The sequence below is a fragment of the Manis pentadactyla genome, chromosome 4, assembly GCF_030020395.1.
Source record: "Manis pentadactyla isolate mManPen7 chromosome 4, mManPen7.hap1, whole genome shotgun sequence".
Classification (NCBI taxonomy): Eukaryota; Metazoa; Chordata; class Mammalia; order Pholidota; family Manidae; genus Manis; species Manis pentadactyla.
The window spans coordinates 133,094,295-133,115,657 of record NC_080022.1 but is presented as its reverse complement, the minus strand read 5'-3'; the positions used below and the strand labels follow the sequence as shown (position 1 = coordinate 133,115,657).

Sequence of the window (21,363 nt, the reverse complement as noted above, 5' to 3'; positions counted from 1 at the left end):
CACCAATATGCAAGGAGCAGGGCATATTTGAAAGGCCAAGAAAGTGGTGTGGAAATGAAGACTGATGGAAATTAAGAAAAAGGGGCAAGACCACACTGGGCTGGGGCAGCTTACCTGTGATCACCAAAGAGGCCATACATGTAATGGGCCCTAAACCCAAATATCTACAAGAATTGGGATGTCATTTGACTGCATAAAACAGGGAACCATGCTTATGTCACAAATAGGGGATGGTGGGAACAGCATTTGACTTGGGGACTGCAGACCCTTCCACATAGAAGGTCCATAGAATGTTTGCTGTTTCTCTTCTAAGCACAGCTGGTATCCTTCAAGAGAGGACTTGAAACCTATGTAACTTTTGTGAAAACATCCCAGGGGTTTTAGGGATAGGGAAACAGTTGGGAACATAAAGAAATGGCTATCTGAGGACTCTAGCAGAACTTCCATCTATGTAAGAAGTCTTTAGGAGGCACCACTGCTGGTCCTCTAGTAAGCTTCACCCGTGCTTTTCCTCAACAACTGAGGATGAATGACAGTATTAAATGGACACTGAGTCACGACTTAACGGATGAGCATCCCATTTTGTATTAGTTTAGAGCCAGTTAGGTTTAGTGCAAATGTATATGCCTTTATGGTTTCCATTTTATATTAACCTCATCTTGGCTTGTTTATATATCTATCACTCTTTCTCAGGTATTTCTAAATATTTATCATCCTTTTTTTTCCCCTAAGAACTGAACAATTGAGAAACATACACACAAAACAACTTGTTGGGAGTCACCACTTCATCTGTCTTCACTTCAAGGCATTTCAAGCCTATTTCTGACCTACAATAAATAACTTTTGTGGTTCACACTTTATTTTTGGAAAACAATTTTTAAAGAGTCATTTGTGCTTCAGTCTCATTTACAACAAAACAGAAACTATCACCATTCTCACTGTATTTTAATTTTTCCTAGACAAAGTCTAGGCTTTACTCTCACACCAAAAGAGCAATTTCTTTCTGGTATTAGACAGAGAAAATTCCTAGAACTCTCTCACCATCTGTAAAGAAGAAGCAAGGATAGTCATAGTTGTAGTCTCAAATAGAGAAAATAATGCTGGACTTAATCAAAATTGAATTAATTGTTCTTCCTTCCCTAACACCAGCCTCAATCATTTTTTTCCCAAATCCTCAGCTGTTAAAATAACAGGCATATGTAAATGCCAGATCACCACTACACAAAACTGCTCAGTAACTGACAATAGAAATAGATCACTTTATATCCAATTAAGACCAGGTATTTTACTTTTGGTTAAAAACAAGCTTTACAGAGCAATGGGCAGGTTGAGATTGCCTACTCATCTTCATTCCTCCTAAACATCTTACCATATATATAAGTCAAGGTTATGATGACTCTTTCTCCAGGTTGTAGTTTACTACCAACAACTTTAACTTCTGAGGACAAAGATTTAAGAAAAAAAAAAAACATTCTGAATGGCTGCGTTAACTGATTTTGAAACTGACATACAGTAGTGAACTTTAACTCTTACTATACATACTATTTTTGTTTTATAATCTATAATCCTATAGTTAAAATGCATTCTTAGGCCAGAACCTGGTCAGAATTACTTGGGATAAAATGTTTGTCACCCACAAACCTTCACTTGGATTAACCTGAAGGTTGGATTCAGTCTATGGTTTCTGGCTTTTGAGACAGTGTTTTACCTCACATACTTTTTCTTATCCCTGTGCCAGATGGATGACAGCCGAGTCCTCTGCACCTTCAAGCCACTGCCTCAGCCCATAGGCAGGCTAAAGTGTAGTCCAGCCTTTTTGGTCTTGCTGCCCTGAGGACAATACAAACCAGTTGAATCCAACTTCACCTCACTCATAAGCAGGCAGGGGATTTCAAGGATCAAAATTTTTTTGCCGACCTAAGATCTAGTTACAGGTCTTAAAGTCATTTTCAATCACTTTAAGTCATTTGAAATTGTGGAAAGAGCTTAGCTGCTGAGTGTGAGTGGCATTTTCTATGTTCACATGGGAAACTAAAATAGGAAATCAAATTAGAACATAAATAGTATCTTGCCGGTTTCCCAAATGATACGCTTGTGGCAAAGAATAGGAGAGCGAGCAGCCAGTCTTTTAAAAATCACAGAGCTAGAATCTGACTGTCAGTCGCCAACCACACATTCCCTTCCTTCCTTTGGTCAGTCTAAAATGTTATTGCTACCATTTTCTTCTCAACAAATGGAAATTTTTAAGTGTGTTCTACTTTACAAATTCTGTGATCTTTCTTTCATCTTCATACTAGTTTTCATGGGAAAGGTACCAAGCAATTCTGGCCTCAGAGAATGTTATCTTCCAAAAATGCTTTTTTACTTGATCAGATATGTTGAAGAGTAAATAATTTAATGGTATGTAGAGTAATGGTATTTTATTATCATTTTAAAATTATAAAGCAGACACATTATAAAGTAAAATGCAAAAAAGAAATCACATCAGGTTTGAAGATAAGATGCTTCTATGCTTCTTTTTGTAAAATACAAGTGACTCCCTAGAAGCAACTTAGGCAGATTTTCCACTGGCTTTCAAATTTATAACCTAAACTCTTGAACAGAGCCAACTATGAGAACTGCCAAATAACTCCTTAGTGGAAACAAGTTAAGTCTTCAAGAGCACGCACGACTAAAAAAGTTTTGCTTATTTTGCCTCTCCAAAGGGCCCACACCACTAGATTTTTCTTATGGCTACTGTACCAAGATAGGTTTATTGTAAGCAGGTAAGAGCCCCTAAATCTTTTTCTTCTCATTATTTCCCTTTCTTTCTAGAGCTTTTCTATGCTTTTAAGGTAAGCATTATTAACAGTTCTCCCAGAACCACTGTAAAGTTGTTGAACTCATAAAGCATTAACTCGGAAGGAGTGTGCTATACTTGTGCTATTTATTACCCTTACTTAATTTGCTTGCGGTGCTCCATCAGTGTTACAGAGAGCATTAAACCTTCCAACATATTTAAGAAACATTTGCAAGAGTGGGGTTGTTTTTTTACAACTCTTTAATTAAAAAACTCAATAAAAATATGTAATCAAGCAATTTACATAACACACATTCTTAGTATCTGCAGGTAAGATTAACAGAAGGCAAAAACAGACATACTGTATTGCTTCTCTTTGGCAAGTCACCAATATTTCCACTGCAGAAACATCTGTTATGTGTAAAAAAACAAAAGTAACAAGCAAAAAACAACTGTCCCTTAGCACAAACAAAATATTCAGTAATAATGCAGTAGATGGATTTTTCCAATTGACTAAATTTGTAATACCTTATACCACTGGGATTAAAGTAGCAAGCTCTTTCCAAAATTAAGGTCCATAGCAGTAGTTGTGGGGCTGGGGGAGAAACTCCTTTTCTAGGTATATCCTGGCTCTCGTTTCTATTTAATAATGTTACATTCAAACTCTACCCCTCAGATGCCATTCCTATAGAAAATGATCTTTTCCCTACACAAAAACTGTGTTTTCTTGCAGGTCAGTTGTCTAATGAACCCCCTCCAACCAAATACGCATTTTATATGAGGCAATTCAGCATTCTTAAGTCAGTATTTACCATCTAACTCAGTGTCCAAGAAATTAAAAAATTTCTTTGATTTGGATACTTTCTTGCATTTTACAGCAAGGATACATATGTGGCTCTATTGAAGCAATATATACATGTTGGAACTAAAAGTTAGAAAAGTAAAAGAAGGGTCCATTCAACACATAGCACCTTATATCTAAATATATACATGTATGTATATGTTTTCACAGTTAAGTTTTAGAAAAAAATTTACAATTGATATGTTCAGGAATATCTCCTATAGTCTGTAAATAATATTTTAAAAGCTGAACTGATCAAAATGCAGTACAAGAAAGTATCCAATTAAATACATCTTCTAAACCTTGACAGTTATTTGAAGTCGGTAAAGCTTGAGGTTTGTGAAAAGTATGTCCTGTCAGTCCCTACTACTGGGGAAGAAGACTAGTCTTCTAAATATGATGACAGAAACTCTAAAACTTTGGAAGGAATTGGCAGCCCCTGGACTTCTTGAGTGGACATCACTCTCCGCATTGACATGCGACATAAATGTTGAAGGCTGGGGGCTTGCCTTGGAATTGCCCCAAAATACACACTTCCATCATGTGTCCTAAACAGAAACAAAAAATCACAAGCTCAGTCACCCAATTACATATATTCCAACATCCTGCAGCTCAATTTAAGGCTAAGAATTAGAGTCACAAACTATACATTAAGACTTAATTAAGGAAACCTAACCAATGATCTCCTTTATAATCCTATTATGTATGATAGTACATAATATTATAACACTATATGATGTTATATGTCATACAATAATAGTACTATAAAGAACCCTTATGGAAGATCTACAGACAATAAAATACTGATTACTTTGAATAAAGCTACCTTAAATTGCCTCTTGAAGAAAGTAGAAAAAAATCAACTTACCCTGCAGCTAAAACACTGCCATCAGTAGAAAAGGCACAGCAAAGACCATTGCTCAAAGGTGCAACTTGCACTGGATAATCTTCATCAATTCTCCAGAACCTCACCATTCTAGAAAGGAAATCAACTGTCCAGTGAGTATCTAGTAGGATATTTAAGGTAAAAGCAACTTTCAAAATTCATAAAGAAATGCCACTCAGTTCTGAATCACAACACACACACACACACACACACACACACACACACACACACACATGCATGAATCACTGCTGCAAGCAATTACTCTAGCGAGCTTTATAGAACATTTTATCATCTACACCCACTGATAATTTGGATCAACTCAAACTGAGATTATAATGAAGGGCTGCCTTCCCTTCCCAGTGCTCAGATCTATAATGCTCACAACCAGAAGCTTTCTTTCTTACACTTAAAACACAATCAGTATCTGATCTGTTTTACTCTCTTATCAAGACATTCATAAAGCTTTTTCACCTAGGTAGAGTATGTCTAGAAACAGCAGACAACTGATATTCAGAATCTATCTGAGCAAACAGGAAAACAACCACTACTGGTAAATAAATAAGAACTCTCCCTTGTACATTTGCTAACATACTGGAAAGAAGATAATGAGTCACTTTCAGAACTGATGTGACCAAATTGCTTAATGCTTTATCCATGGATGCTGTATGATAAAAGCATAAAATGGAAAGGCTACATCTAGCTTCTGCTTCTTGTTAATAAGCAGCAAATCTCACTCATGTGACATTTTATTTTTTAGTTTCAATTGCAGTGGATACAATGTACTCCCATTTTACCATTTATTTCATTTTGAAAAAGACCTTCTGCTTCAACCGTTATATTACTGAAAAAAAAATCTATGAGCTGCTGTAGAAGTAATTAAAAATTTCCCCAGCCTGCCTAAACAAGTTAACAAACAAGGAACACAGGAAAGGCATACATTATCTTTTGTTTACAAGGATACTACTGAGGCTGGTATTCTTTAAGATACACCATCTCCCAAGGTCTTGTCTAGAGAAAAGACATTAAAACTGAAACTGCAGGAAGGGCTTTGTTTTTTTAGCCTAAAGAATGTTTTCATTAAGTAGAAGGATGAAAGGAAATCTTTTAAAAGACAATAGTAAACATGTCAAGCTATAATTTACACACTTACTTATCATCAGCAAGGCTTGCAATATGCAGTCCATCATGACTAAAAGATACAGATCGCACCCATCAGTCATTTGCTCCTCCAGCAAATATTGGAGTGGGTGGAGGAAACAGGTGCCTGGGGTCAAATATATGTTTTCAGTGAAACTAGAGCCACTTCAAGAAACAAAACTACCCAGGTACAAAGTAATCTATCTTAGAATAATGCTTAAATCAAAGGGGCCTTAATGAACACAACTGAGAAGACTAAATAGAGTTGAATTACAAGAACAGGACTTCAAAGAATTACTAATCTCCTTTTTACAATGTGTTAAGACACTAAGATTAAGTCCAACTTTAGTTTTAACTATTTTTCCTCCACAGGGAACTCTAATTACCACCTCCACAGTCATGTATTGTTAAATAACAAGATCTATATCAAGAAAGACAAGGGCTTAAATAATACCAAAACTTTTAAATTATGAGAGAATGTAATTTTAGGTTTCAAATGTGATTCCAATCATTCATGTGACCTCTTAAAAGCTATACTGATAGGAAAAGATGAGTTACAGACAAAAACAATTTGTGCTGTGCCCACCCATATTCCATCAGAATGTCTCCAGTGTGTAGATCCCAGATATATACTGGAGTATAAGATGCAGTAGCCAGCAATGCTCTGTCAGGAGAAAAGTCACAAGCTACCACATCATGCTGGTATCCTTCAAGTTTCCGTATCATGGTGTATTTATCCATATTCCACAGGAAGACCTGCAGTAAAAAAACAAATGTTACAGCTCCATTCAGACACACAGAGGACAAAAATGGCACATCTTAAACTAAAATGGCTAAATTTAATTAAGATATTAAATTAAACATTACAAATTATGAATAATTTTAAAATATGCTCAGTGTCATAGATTTAAAAAATCAGTCTTTAAGTTAATTAAACAGACATGCAAATTCTATTCCAAGTGTTTCTGTTAAATGTTAATTAAAAAAATAAGCCTAAACATAAAAAAGGCAATGCAATTTAACCACAAAGTTATACCAAAATCCATTTATTCCAAAAACTAATTAACTAAAATATACAGAAATAAATAGGGTTAAAGTACTACAAACCCCCTTCTTTTGTTTTTCCAGAAACTACCAAAATTTTAAAAAATATACAGATAGAAAATGTAAGGTTAACAAATTGTTACTCCATTGGCATCTCCCTTTGAGATAATCACTTGTTTACAATAGGCTTGGGTCACCAACGTGCGCCTAGGAAGAGAAACAGATACTGCAAGCAAAGAGAATTTTCACAGCCAAATGAAATTTCTTTGGCAAACAGCAAGGATGTTTAAACCACATTACAAAATGAAAATGCTAATTTATGAAAATAACACAATTAACATTCTGTGTATCAAGATTTGCCAATCTTATTTTTCCCAAACTGACCACAATCATTAGTCATTTTAAGTATGAAACATTTAAATAACTTAAGTACAAGTTCACATAGTTTTAGATTCTAAATATCAGTAGTTAGACTGTGCAGAATAGCTCTAAATAGGATTCTAATGTTTACTTCAGTCTGTTATATTAAATGTGAGCTTTGAGGTTTAGAACAATCCTAATAAAGACAATCTCTCCTCTTGGAGTAAAGCAATTCATTTTGCTACTTTTTTCTGCACAGATACAATATACATTATTTCCGAAGAAAAATAAACATAAATTTTAAAGTGGATCAAAGACTTAAGGTATCTCTAGCATCTCAGAGAATTCCAAAAAACAGCACAGAGAAACCATCTGAAAGCCAATTACATTACATTACATTGCTTTCACATTTCAGACTCCCAATTCTATCAGACTGGAGATCAATTTACTCGGAGGAGTCAGTGGGTTTCACTGTGGGGGAAATTATTTTTAAAAAGAAAAAAGAAAGAAGGAAAAGCAGAAAGTGGACATCAACCAGCACCTGTGTACGTACAGCATACCTTGCAGCCAAATGCAAGGTTACTTCATCCTACGGTAAAGGTCGCCCCCAGCCCGGTAGCCAGAGATGCTACTCTTTCTGCCCAGCTAACACCATTGTGTGCCTGTGTGCGAGTGGTGCCAGCATAACCTCAATTACACCAATATTGCTGCCACCACCTGTGATAGGGAAAGCAAGAAGCATATGGAAAACACACAGCCTAAAATAGCAATGTCAACATCTAGCTTTGTTGTTCTTACGATTTTAAAGAACTATTTTTTTTCTAAACTTCCAGCATTTGCAACTATCACTTCAACATACTTCTTGGCTAAATAAAATGCATTTTAACCAGCCTCCACCCCCCATTAATTCAAAGTGTACTGTGATCATCACATGTATTTGGACTTAACCACTTTCATAAATACCTGATGCTAGTAAGATCTCTGTATATTAATTCAGAGCTGCTAGACAACGAGAGTTCATCAATAAGCATACCCCTCATAGGAGTCACTTTATACCTTATCTACAGTATGCTATGTATGACAGACCCTATTAATTTCATCTATAATTCACTCTAGGACATACATGAGTGCTATTTTTATTCTTATTACATTTTTAAGTTACTCTTCAGCTAAATGTCCAGGACCAGCTGGGACTCAAACCTTTTAAACAGCAAACTGGACAAAAAAAATAGAACAACAGAGAAGAAAATAATTAGCAAGGGATGTCTTAACATTTGGACTAGATCTCTTATAGAGCACATAAACTTTTCCTAGATCTTAGAAAAAAATTAATTTGACATGCCCCTTATTTTATGAATATCATCTCTAACTAAAGACAATCCAGCTGCTCACTTCACAATCCATAACTGTATTTCTCTCAGTCAAATTCTCCCCGATCATGAAATAAAACATTTAAGATATTCATGACACTGAGCAGACTTAATAGGTTACTTAGATTTAAAATGATTATGCACACATTATTGTAACTCAATTCACAATGAGTGTACAGGAACTCTGGCACATACTGCTTTACTGGCTCCCACTGAACACAGCATAGAAGAGTCAGGAGAGAATGCGCAGCTATACACCCAGTTCTGGTGGCCCCTCAATATTTTCATCATGTTTCCTGACAAAAATAAATACCAAATAGAATCCACATTAAATAAGTGGCATCTCAAAAGTGGCAGAATCATAGAACCACAAATTTCAATAGTGGCAATGATCTAACGAAAACGGGGGTTGGCAATATATGCCAGTTGATTAATTTTTTAACCAAAGTTTTATTGGAACATAATCATGCCCATTTATTCATGTTGTGCTACGATGGCAGATTAGGGTAACTATGGCAGAGATAAGCTGGTCCACAAGCCTGAAATATTTACCATTTGGCCCTTTAAGATAAAGTTCACTAGCCCTTCATCTACAGAAGACAGGATTCTTTTAGTCTAATCCCCTTATTCTACAAATGAAGGATCTGGAACACCACAAGGCTGAGACTTCATGAACATCTTCAAAATGCCTTTTTATCCTTTTTCGTTTTTGATAACCTACATTCCACTCCAAAGCACACAATTATGTCTAAGAATTTTTAAATACTTACTGAATGCCTACTATATGCCAGGGACTGAGCACACAGCTTGTGAATAAGAAAAAGCTCCCTACTCTTTTGGAGCTAAAAGTTTACTGAGTCTACATTCTTAAAAGACATGCACACAACTAAAAACATGTGGAGAAAGAAAATACCACTTGATATGTAAAAGAAAATAAAATTTTAATTATCAAACGTTTTAACTGTTGTAATCTCTTCACCCCGTGGAGCTGAGCAATCAGAGAATGGATAAAATGTAGTTGAGGCACCTCATGGTTTGGTAATATATTAGTGTATTGTTTTATCAGGCAATCGTCACTACCCATCAGCTGTAACAAGTCTCCAAATCTGAGGGTTTTATTCCCTGCTACATTCCATTTAAGCTACATTACCCTTAAGCAGGCCTGTCCATCTCCACCTTGAGGCTGTTAGAGTACTAGCTGATTTTATTTAAATATACAGTTTTAGTTAAAACTATGAATTTTTTCATTAGAGGCTGAGAAGGTGGAAGTAATGCTCACCTTGGTCCTCTCAAACAAGGGACACTCTCCAAAACTTTCTAAGCATCACAATTAAAAAGAAAAACCTGAGTACTTGACACACTAATGTACCTTTAATTATACTGGAGGGCAAATTCTTTTACTTTTTATAAGATAATTTGTTGCTTAACCTATCCAACTTACTGTTATGTTTATTAGCATTTACATGTTACAAATTCTGGTGTATAAACCGTTTTAATCTAAATTTTATTAGAGTACTAAATTATAGTTTGTTACTTCAAGATCTACTTAAATTTTCACTAAGCAAATGACAAAAGTTAATAACCCTCTCTAGATAAAAGGAGATAAATTAATACAGACCAGTTCATATGAAACCCCAAAGTGATCCAGATTTTGTGCTTAAATAGTTTATATACATCTGTGTCATTAGTTTCTGAATAATATCAGACTGTTTAACCCCTGGCTCCTATTTTGGGTCACCTTTATGGTTTCATTTTATCTATACAGGGAATGGGACTAAAGGATTAAGCATAGAAAATGAAACTTTGATCATATACCACTTTTAAAATCAAATGCCCCAGACGATCCCAGATACCTCTCAGCAGTTATATGAAGAAACTCATTCTTTTTCAAAGCCTGGAAAAAAAGACATACCATCATCTTTCAGGTCCCACACTCTCAGAGTTTTGTCTCTTGAGGCTGACACTAGGATCAAGCTCCCATCTGGAGCAAAAGTTAAATCTCTAACCACTTCAGTATGATCTACCAAGTTAAGGAGGAGTTTTCCTAAATGCAATAGAAGGGGAGAAAAGAAGACAATGTTAATCATTTTTATCAGCTTCTATTTCTTAAAAACAGGGTTCCTCACCATTAAAAATAAATGAGTAGGAATACTTGGGCATCTCCATTTGGACATCTCCTTAGTTTATCAAGTATTATATGACTTATTGTTAGTACTTTTATTATTACCTTTGAAGATTCTCTATTTACACTATTTTAAAATGGATTATTTCCAGGATAGTGAAGCCTAAATTTATTAGAAAAGTTAAAATGGAATTATGGTAATGTAAACAAATTCCTGGATCAAGTTCATTTAATATCAAGAAAACATAAATTATCATTTTCTAATTATAAAGTATGACTTAAAAAAAACAATTTTTTTTCCTTTTTTCTTTTCTTTGGCCTGGATTACTAGTGGACTGTCAAACTCCCCAAAAGATATCACAATAACCTAAAATTTCAACATAATTTCTGCAAAGTGTACTTTATTCATCTAATATTGTACGTTTTATATTCTATGAAGATCTGTGTGCTTACGTTGAGTATTTTTCAAGAATCCAATCAAATTTACTAACTCTATCCTCACTCAATGTTAGTATCACTTGCTGTACTGTAATGCACATATTGCTATATTGCTCATTTCAAACTGTCCTTCAAATTTCATACCGTATGCTATCAGCCAGAAGCTGGTTTAGGTAGTGAATAACATTTATTTTAATTGCCCAAAGAATTTAACTTCTCAACCTATCCAGTTAAACTTTAGGTAAAATGTCACAAAAACCTTCCAAAGGTTAGATAGTGACTGTTGAAAACCAGATTTGTCTTGAAAGCCTCCACAATAACAATCTTTGAAAAAGCACTTAAGAGAACACCTTGCTATTTGAGTCATAAACTAAATTGCTAGTTTATAGTTGATAATTATCTAAGCACTCCTTACATGCCCTTCCTGCTATAACACACTCTAAAGAGTGATTAAGCAGCAAGAACTCTATTATCCTGAATTAAAACCATGAGCTGAAGATACTATTCAGGCCAATTATAAATATTCACAGCACCAATTCTTGCTTTTCAGTAAGTTAAAATCCTCAAATCATATATTCTAGTGCTATGAGCAATGCCCTGGATCATAAAACAGGTTCTTTTAAAACTATGACTTCATACCTGTACATACATCCCATATTTTGATACACCCATTGTTTAACCCTGTGGCAAGGAGTAGCTGATCTTGTCCAAATCTGAATCAATGCCATTCTATATTTACACAGCGACTCTGTTTTTCTGGAACTAAAGATCCAAAAGCAAGACTGCAGACTATATCACCACAGTCTATGATATGTTCATGAGGCTTATTTTTTGACCACCATCACTATTTTGTCTTGACAATCTCAAACTGCTTGAATTGGTGATATTCTTGGTGCCACGCAGAAGACTAGAATGGAGAAAAGGTCAGATTGAAATCTAGGTACTATTTACTCTGGACTCCTATGGATACTAAATGATGACAAATGTTTGTTAAAATAACAACAGAATCCTATAGATGGGAAGAGGAAAAGTTCCTTTTAGCTATGACAAAATAAAGTCAGATCAGAAGGGCATGATAGAATAAATTCAGATCAAAAGAAATTCTCTGGCTGAGAAAAAGTTTCACAATAAAATGATTTATAATTTATTTGTTTAAAATTTTTCCTCAAAACCACTATATTAGAGCTCTTTTAATTAATATAAGGATAAACAAGCAAAAATAAAAATAAAAACAATAAAAATCCAATAACAACATATGTGAAGCTGACACCAGAACATTACCTTTAAAAAAATAATAATAATAATCAGTAGTTTAACATACTTTCTAGACCTAGCATAATACATTATGAGGACTTTAATGAATCTAACCATGAAAGTCGATCACATTCAAAAGAGCTGGGAAAGATTAAATTTAGTGTTCAATACATTTTACTAAAACTTTTCAACAAATATTGACACTCAAATAAAAGCAGAGGGTCTATAAGTAGATAAAAAATTACATTATCAATGCACCAAAAATACACTTGCTTCTGGCCCAGGGCCAGGCTCCCCAGCAGCCCCCAGGGCTGTGGGAAGGCCTGCAAGGTGAGTCCTACAACATCTGGGAAGAGGTAGCCATCCTGCCTCTGTCAGACCTGGGGCGGTGTCTCCTTCCTCAGAAAGGGGCCTCTGAAGGTGAGACTGCTCTCCCTTGTCATACAGGTCACTCCCCTAGGCGCTTCTCTCTGTCAGAAAAGTTGGGAGGTTGTCACTCAAAGTAGCTGTGGTGGATTCTGTTTAAGGGTTGGCCACTTCTGAGGCTGTGTCCCTTGGGAGGGCCTGTGGTGAAGGGTGTCCTGGCTGCCTGTTCTCTCGCAGGCCCAGGGGCCTGTCCTGTAGGGTCTGATGCTGTTCAGACCTGGATTCTTGGGTGGAATCTGGACCCTTTTGAGTGTCATACCATTTATCTGGGTGACCTTGGGCCTAACACTGTCAACCCTAAGGACCCTGAGAGATGTGCCCAGGAAACAGAGGTAAGCTGAGGAATTCTGCCAGCAAGCACACACCCTGCCCACTACCTTCCATGGGAACTGAGCAGGAAAAGTCATTCAAGAGAAGAGAGTGACCAGTTTCCCATCCTCACAGGCCAAAAGGGTGGGCGAAAATGCAGCAAGAAGGCTGTGAGTTTGAAAAGAAGAACTTTCCAAAGGCAGATAATTATCTGGATAATATAGTCAAAAAGGGATTTTCTTCAATTACCTTTTCTTCCCCTTTTCACATTGAATTATTCATTTTTGCCTTCATTCATTCGCACAACAAGCATTGAGTAATCCAGGTAATTGCTTCCATTTTCACTTCATCCTGCTGGGTCCTCTGCCAGCCATCAGGGCCTGGGGTGGAGGGGGGTGTGTGTGTTGGGGCAGGGGAGGAATGAGAGGGGCAAACACCACAGGGGATGGGAGATAACGACCTTGGGACTCTCAGCCTGTGTTCTGAGAGGGGCTTGTCCTGGCCTCCCCTGTCTCAGCTTGGTGCAGGGGCTAGCAGAGTGTTGGCACTCTCTGATTACACTGCCCCATCCTTGGGGAATGCAGGAGTGTGGCATGGCCAGCTGAATTGATGATAAGGAGGCCCACTTTTCATTTAAAAAGACAGAGAAGGAAAACAGAAAAAGAAATTAATTTTCTTTAAAAAAAAAACCCACAACTGGTTCTTTAATCTCTTATTAAAATTCCGTACTGAGTACTGGCAAGGAAGAAGTAAGGAGACTCTGGGGAGGGAGAATTGTATCCACTTGTTGGCATCTGCTGTGGGCATCGGGGGAGGGAGGCGTGGGGCGGAGAACATAAGGGAGGTACCCAGGGCTTCTCCATCAGAAAACAGGAGAGCTGGAGGGGGCTTGGCGAGAGCATCACCATCTCTCACTTGGCAGAGGAGGAAAAGACTTAGAGAGGGAGGTGGCATTACTTTGGCTGTGCAGCAAGCCGAAGACAAAGTCAGAATTTAGAGTCCCCGGGATACAGGAGATGGGAGTCCAAATCCTGCATCCTGGGGACTCTGATTCAAACTGCCTTGAATTTCAGAATCTGGGCCTTTTTCTCATCTCCTGAACTAGACTTGAGCACATGAAAGGGAGCTGAAGATCAGGTCCCGAACCTCCTCCACATTCTCTCTGTAGTGCTTGGCAAGGTTTATTCGTGCTAGTGGTGATTGATTGTCTTGACAGCCAGGGACCCAAGGCTAGTGTTAAGCCAGAAGCACACTTCTGGATGAAGCCATAAAGACAGCAGGTAACAGACCTGGCGAGTCTCTGCTGAGGGCCCTGGAGCAGACTGCCAACCAGGAACCCCCTTTGGGCACTGGTGCTGGTCCTGGCTCCAAAACCAAGTGGCAGGATGACCGTGGCCAGTCCCTTTCCCTCTCTGAGTGTCCATTTCCTTCTCCCCATGAAGGTTGGATTCAGTGATCTGTGATCTCTTTTAGTTTCAGAGCTGTGGGTGGACATCATTTTGTGCAGCCAAGCAAGCACCTTCCCCCAACACACAATCACCTTTCTGGTGATCGGAGCTGGTGCCTCTCGGCGTCTCTGTTTCTGCAGCATTGCCAGCACTCACTACCAGTCTCAAGCCTGAGGTCTGTCAGTTCCAGACAGGCCCCCAGCAAGGGCACTGGGGACACCCAGGTTCACCTCTGGTATTCCAAAGTGGCCTTATCTCCTACATGCAAGCATGGAGTGATCCTTTGAATGGATTCCAATAAAGCTCATTTGCTGCCACCAAGTTTATAACACATCCCCACCTACTGGTCTTAAACTTGAACAAGGCTGTGTTGTGGCAAAGGGCTCCATGTGGCCAGGAAGGAGATGGGTGTGTGTGTTGGGGGTGGATGGGAAGCACCACTGCTTGTTCCTAGCAGCGAGGGAGCCTCCTAAGGCCAGCTGTCCTCTTGTTCTCTTGCGTCCCTCTGCCTCTCCAAGGGAGCCCAGAGCTTGCGTAGTCAGTGGTGTGGGGGAGGGCATGGATACTGCCCAGAGGGGAAGCCCCAGGTTGTCAGGCTGGTGACCACGAAGGTGAGGACATGTGCATTTGAGAGTGCCATGGGACGCTATTTTCACATCCTATGGAGCTGTTCTCACGTGTTTCCCAGACACGTGTATCAAAGGGTGTGGCATGCCCCATCCCTTTGCCCTCTTCCTGGGGGCTCTGTTTCCCCCATTCTGCCCCACATTCCAGAGCTCCCTTTTCAATTGAAACTGAGAGGGCCCCCCAATATAGAATTGCATTCCCACTCCATTCATTTCTCCTGAGCACTTATTATGTGTCAAGCACTGAGGAGGGGGACAAAATCAAGAAGACATGGCTCTTGCCCTAAATGCAAGCAGGCGGGGATCAGGAGGGATGCACGTATAAATGTGCCATGCAAACCCTTCATACACATACACTACAGCCCATGAGGTATGCTAGAAAGGCAGCATGAAGGGCCAAGGTAGCACTGGAAGGAAATCAATTACTTCTGTCGAAGGCTGGAGGATGGTGAGAGGCCATGGGATAATCTAGGCAGACTCCCTGGAGGAGGTGGTGTTTGGGTTGGGCTTTGAAGCTGGTTAAGGATTTCTGGAGGCCAGCAATTCCAGATGGAGAGGCTGGTAGGTACTGAAGCAGAAAGGCATGAAAATGAGACAAGCAGTACCTCATAAGAGGCATGGAGGATGGAGGGAGGGCAGTACCACAGAAGTGAAGATATAGATTGAGACAAGATCATAAAGGGCCTTTGGCACCGGGGAGTAGAGGGTGCATCCTTGATCCTATAGGCAATGGGGAGCCAGTATAGGTGACCTAGTAGGTGACTAGAGAGTTGACATAATCAACTCTCCAACAGATTAACCACCCACCTACCCTCCGAAACTCCTATATAAAATAAAAATGCAGCAGAAAGCCTCCCCAAGATGACATGCAGGAAGGTGGTCTTCTGAGGTGTTCTCTGGCAGAAGCCTCAAGACTGGGAGCAGTGCAGGGGCTGCCATCCCACAGGCTGTGCTGGGCCCTGCAGTGGAGTGGGGTTCTGTTCACACATGGTATCTGCCAGCAGTCCTGGCAGAAAGTGAGAAGGGGTGGGATGGGCCAGAGGCCACACTGCTTGTGGAAGACACGGAACAAGAGGGAGGGAGCCCAAGGTCACCCTGCCCGATGGCGCCGGAGTCAGATAGAAACCCAGGCTGTCTGGCTTCCAGTCTGGCTGTGTGGTCGGAACCTGTAGCCTCAGGAGCCTGCCAGGCATAAAAAATGGCAACTGTTCCCTCATGCCAGCATCTTCAAAGAGCCCAGAAATCCCAACCAGGAGTTAGCTGGCAGTGGGCCTAAACTATGTACCCTTTTCTTGATAGAGGGAGGGTGGGTGTTGGCAGCTCTGAAGGATGAAGGTCTAGGAGAGATGGGGCTTTGGGGGGAGGAATTTCTGTGATTCTGGCCTTATCAATCTTGGGGGTGGCAGGGTGGGGGGGTGGTTTCCTAAGCTTTGAGCATCTGTTGGCACCCTTCTCTGGAGAAGGGGAGACTGAGGCATGGGAGGGGGACTCAGGGAAGGATCCTGGAAAGGGTGCCAGAGGGACAATCAGGAGGGGAAATGCCTGCTCAGTGGGCATGACGACCTCAGACTTCAAATAGCTTCTTTCTGATCACCAGTCAACCCTGGGCCGTGCATGTACTGGGAGCTGTGCTAATCACAGGCTGTGTACAGGGACAGTGATGAATAAGCCCGCAGTTCTGTCTCCACCACTCCAGGCCTACCAGGGCACAGAGTAGACACTGACATCTAAGAAGAGAAGGAGGCAGACTGCAAACCCTCCAGAGCAGCAGTGCCAGGACAGCAAGGCCTGACCACAGCTGGGTTGTAGGAAGCAGGCAGGATTCTAGCAGGTGAAGGAGGAGAAAGGATGTTTAATACCAGACTGAGGGGTCAGGAAGCTGGGCAGTGGAAAGCTAATGAGAGCATCTGAGCTGGCCGGAGGTGGGGCCATCATTGGGCTTTCAGAATGCAATTCTGGCAGCAAAGTGCAGGAGTGGCAGAACCCCGTCTCGACCCAGCCAGGCTGGGTTTCCTCCTGCTAGGTGCCCAAACCCCCTGCTCACCAGGGCTGGGTCACAAACGCAGAGCCCCTGACGTTCCAGGGCACACATGTACACAGCCCGCCTCCCCACACCCTCCCTGCCCTCAGCGCCCTTGCGCAGGCAGGGGAGATTTCTGGTTCCCAGCGGCACTCCTCTGTCCCCCAAACCCCCTGCCCTGCCCATTCTTCTGATAAAGAACTGAAAGCAAACAGACCCCTACACCTCCTCCTGCCCCTTGGGAGTCGACCCCAGCTGGGAAGAACCAGTATACCCTAGAGGGAGGCCTGCCCGTTTCCTACACCATCCTAGTCTCAGGACCCCCGATTCCCAGAGCAGATCCCTTTCCTTGTTCTTTCAAGCTGGAGAAGGTGCCTTGGTCAGGGTGAGAGAGGCCGCTGGTTAGAGACCAAGGGTGCGCCCTTGGTGGGCTTGGGCAGGTCCCAGGGACTGTGCAGATGTGGGCAAAAGCTGAGCACGACACATCGTGGGACCTCCACCCGTGCGGAGAGAGCAGCCGCCCCTCCACCTAAGCCCCTCACCAGACTGTCCAGGCTCACCCCTCAGTGTGGGACAACGAAGCCGACCCACCCTTTGCTGGTCGGGAAAATGTGTCCCAGGCCTGCGGGTTCCATGTTGTGCGCGGGGCAGAAGACCTCTCTTCTCCATTCTCCCCGCCACGCAGCTCTCTCCCATCCCCTCCATCAGGGCCCCTCGCCTCCTGGAGCTTGCGGGAGGCCTGCTGCAGTCTCCTTCCGTCGGATCTGATATCCCAGTCTGGGGGGCTGTTTAGAGACCCTCTGTCCACCGCCCCATCCCTGCTGTTCCACTGCCTAAGCGCGCCAGCCCGGGCCCCTGCCTCTCCTACCCCCTTTGCAGCGGAGCCCGGGGCGAGCCTAGGGAGCAGACGCAACAGATTGCAGAACGCTAGAGCGCGGAGCCCGCTTCCTCCGCTCGCCGCCCGTCGCCCGGCCTGCGCCCGCTGCCCAGACCCCGCCCTCCGGGCTCGGCTAAGCCGGCCATTTAGATGCAGCTCACAGGACGCCGGGCGGGCGAGCCGCCGGCTCCCCAGGCCCCTGTCAGTCCACTTCCCTTCTGGAGGACCGCCGCAGGAAGCGAGGCAGCAGGCGGCGCGGCCCCGCACCGAACTGCTCGCCGGGGCCGGGGGAAGACCCGCTCCCCGTGGGCCCCGACAGCCCCCAGCCCCGCCGGTTACTGGGGTGGGAGTGGCAGAAGGAGCGGCCGGGACGCGATCTAGGGGATCTCTCGTATCCCTATAGATCTCCTGGGTGGTTACGCCCCCAGACTGGGCTTTGGACCCTTTCTAACCAGGAGAGGATAGGAGCCCCCCCCCACGCCTCCCCCACCCGTCGCCCTTTTCCTGGGCTGCTCTAGGTCCCCAGGGCGGGGCTCGCAGGCTCTGCCCCCTCCAAAGGGCTTGAGGGCTGGCGCTAACTCACGCTGCAGCCAGAGATGCCAAGCTGGGAGCGGGGGCTGCGAGTCGCGGGGTTGGGGGTTCGCCTTTTTCCAGTCTCCTCTGTGCCCCCTCCAGCGGCGCCCGCCGTATCTTCACTTGAGTCCGCGCCGCGACACTTACCGTGGGCGAATAGCGCCGAGAGGCAGAGCAGGGCGGCGCCACCGCGGCCCGACATCCCTGGGGCCATGGCCGAGGCGCGAGCGGGCTGGGGCCGAGGGGCAAGAGTCGACGTCGACTTGGCCCCAGGCTGGGCTTGGTCACATCCAACTCAGGGTGGCCGTGGTACCCGGCTTCTCTGCTGAGGCTCTGGGTGCCAGAGAGTGCAATTCGGGGACACTTTGAGGGGAGGGGGCGTCCCAGGCGTCGCCGGTTACACCCTCGGAGCTGGAGGGGGCGCAGCTCCGGGCGGGAGGTGCCTCCACCCCATCCCCGACTAGTGCCCCCTGCAGGATCTGTGCGGCCAGCGGGAGCCGCACGTGCGGTCCTGGGACCCGGCGGCCACCCGCGGCCGCGTCTCGGGGGCTGCCTAGAGCCAAGTGCTGTGTCTTCCAGCTACGCGGCCCAGCTCGAATCCGAACTCGCTCTAGGGTGCAGATTTCCAACACAAGCCTCAATTTCTTCGGTTTCGGTAGCAACCCCACATGGACAAGCGCAGCTTCGTTCTTGCAAGAGACCTGCAGCAGCTCCAGCATAAAAATCCCAGGTTCGGTGCAAATGAATAATTTCGTTTGCAAAGAAAGAGAAAATCCAGGCAACTTTAATCCATCCAGAGTAGGAAAAGTTTCCGTGCAGTGCTGAAACCGGCGACGCGGGTCGCCACCACCCTAGGCGACGCCTGGACGGAATGCCCGAGGCGGGCGGCCGGCGGCTTGTCCCCTGGCAGAGCTGGCTGTTGGGCTCCAGTGCGCTCTCTTCAGTCTCGACCAGGGCCGGGGGTCCGCACAGGCCGGCTCAGCGCCGCTTGCCCGAGCAGCGGCTCTGCGGCTGGGGCTAGCGCGGTGCGGCCGGCAGGGGCTGCCCCGTGCACATGGGGCTCGGAGAAGCAAGGTGACTGAGAAGCCGGCTAAGGGGCCTGACGCGAGCCTTTCCTGCCCCGGGCGTCGACTCCAGCCTCCGGCCTTAAGCGTATAGGACGGAGAGGAGCTCGGCCAGCCTGCCGAGGCTCCGTGCTGTCCCCCTCTCTTCCGAGGTCTCGCTGTCTCAGCAGAGGTGCCCGCTGTTCTGCCTCGCTCCTCGCCTTCCCCGGGGGGGCCCGCACAAACCTTGAACTCTGCCGGGGTTCAGAGTCTCCGACGTCTCCTTCCAGCGGACCTGCGCCCTGCCCTCGGGGCAGCCGGGCATCGGCTCTAGCTCTGTCTCTCTGTCTCTGACTCTCTCTCTCGGAGTCAGTTTGGGCGAGTGGAGCGCTGCGCCAGCCAGGGTTGCGGGCGGCGAGACCCGTGCGCCAAGCCCGAGGCCGCGGCCCACGGCGCCGGCGCAGCCCGCGGCCAGGGAGGCGGCAGCTGGTGCCTACTGGGCCGAGACGAGTGGAGGTGCCGGCAGGGGAGCCTTCTCCCCATGGATATATGTGGGGGGAGAAGAATAATCCAGGAGCAAAAGGAAGAGGAGGTGAGGGGAGCCACAGTTGCACGAAGCAGCCGCCCCCGCTGCCGCCGCCTCCTCGGCGCTCGCGCCGGCTGCTCCGTCCTTAATGACTCGAGAGTGACACACACACACTCTCGCTCGCCCGCCCTCCTCCCTCGTCCGGGATTCAGCGTCCACCTCAGCGGTAGCGGGCGCTGAGCCTGGCGCGATCACTCCCTTCCCCTCCCTTCCCAGTTTCCCCGTGGTCACGTGGTCCCGGAGCGCGCGGCCCACGACTCGCGCGCCACGGAGACCCGCCTCCCCGCCCCTGCCCAGCGCCCCAGCTCCACAGCATCCCTCCCCTGTCCACGTGTCCATTCCGCATTCCCAGCCTGGGGGCGCGCGTGACTCCTTAATGAGACTCGGGCAAGGGCCGACCTCGCGATTCTGCTCGCCCGTGTTTTATGTTTTATTTTTCCATCCCAGTGCAGGCTAGCGCCGGGGCCCGAGTGCGGACGGCCCGGTGCAGCGGCTGCAGCGGCTGCATTTCCCTCGGGCAGACGCCACCGCAGCCACCGATGTCCCTTTTCAAAGGATGCACGCTCCCCGCTGGGCTCTGCTTTACAACTGCTCTGCCAGAGGCGCGGATAGGGGGTACCCTATTCCCAGCCCCATAGTCTGCGGGGGGCTCTAGGGGAGGGGGGCACTAGGTGGGAATCAGCCTAGCCGGCGTACCCAGCCGCTCTCGCGCCGCGGCGAAGCTCGCCACCTCAGCTTCGTTTGGGAATTTGTCCGGGCGCTGCTGGGGTAAAACACGCCTGCTGCTGGGGTTGAGGGATGGAGAGGAAGGGACTTTTCTTCCTACAGGTTGTTTTGTAAGCCTTTAAAGGGACCGGGAGGGAGGGGTGGGGAACTGCTCCTCTTGCACACTCACCCAGGCACCTGCTGACGAGGGGGAGGGGTGGCTGGGCGGCGGTCTTCCCCACCGTCAGGCGGGTTCCATTAGAGCGCAACCTAGATCAGACCCGACAAGTCAACCGTCAACCATCAGCCAGGCATTCGATCAACGGCAATGATTTTATAGCATTCTTGGGTAGGAATCACGCTCCAGCCCCCCTGGTACGGCTCTCAATCCCATTCTACTCTGGAGGAACAGGGTCTTCAATCCTATGGACACAGCTGTTATGGGGGTGGGGTAGGGATCATGGATCTTGAGGGTCACCCTTCACTGATACTTCTGTACTCAAGCAGAGGGAAAGTGTG

General features: G+C 44.8%; 1 pseudogene; it reads right to left on the bottom strand.

Moving 5' to 3' along the window:
• Positions 1–2,405: 2,405 nt before the first annotated feature.
• Positions 2,406–20,078, bottom strand: LOC118929984 (WD repeat and SOCS box-containing protein 1-like; annotated as a pseudogene).
• Between the last annotated feature and the right edge of the window lie 1,285 nt (positions 20,079–21,363).